The sequence below is a fragment of the Galeopterus variegatus genome, unplaced genomic scaffold (assembly GCF_000696425.1).
Source record: "Galeopterus variegatus unplaced genomic scaffold, G_variegatus-3.0.2 Scaffold36296, whole genome shotgun sequence".
In the NCBI taxonomy this organism is placed as follows: domain Eukaryota; kingdom Metazoa; phylum Chordata; class Mammalia; order Dermoptera; family Cynocephalidae; genus Galeopterus; species Galeopterus variegatus.
Genome location: NW_007762407.1, coordinates 5969 through 6352, shown reverse-complemented (window position 1 = coordinate 6352; position 384 = coordinate 5969).

Here is a 384-nt window from a genome sequence, read left to right as displayed (position 1 = left end):
AAATAAAATATTTTAAAAATTAAAAAAAATTAAAAATTAAAAACAAGAAAACAAAAGAGAGACAATATTGAATTTATAAAGGCATTAGTACCTGATAAAATGTCATAATATTTTTTTTTTATGTTTTGTTTTTGTTTGCTTTATTCTGTTTGACGCAAAGTAACTTAAAATAAGCACCTTGGAAATATGTTGTACATGACCATACATTCATGTTACATAGTTACTGGTTTTGAGGTGACAGGTATATATGTTAAAAAGCAAAAAATGTACAAAAGAATAAATACACATACATACATTTCTCAGGCTCATTAAAATTTTTATACAAAAAATAAAATTTTTATGATAGCATCTTGCAGTTTGGTGTTTTACACAATATTTATAGGT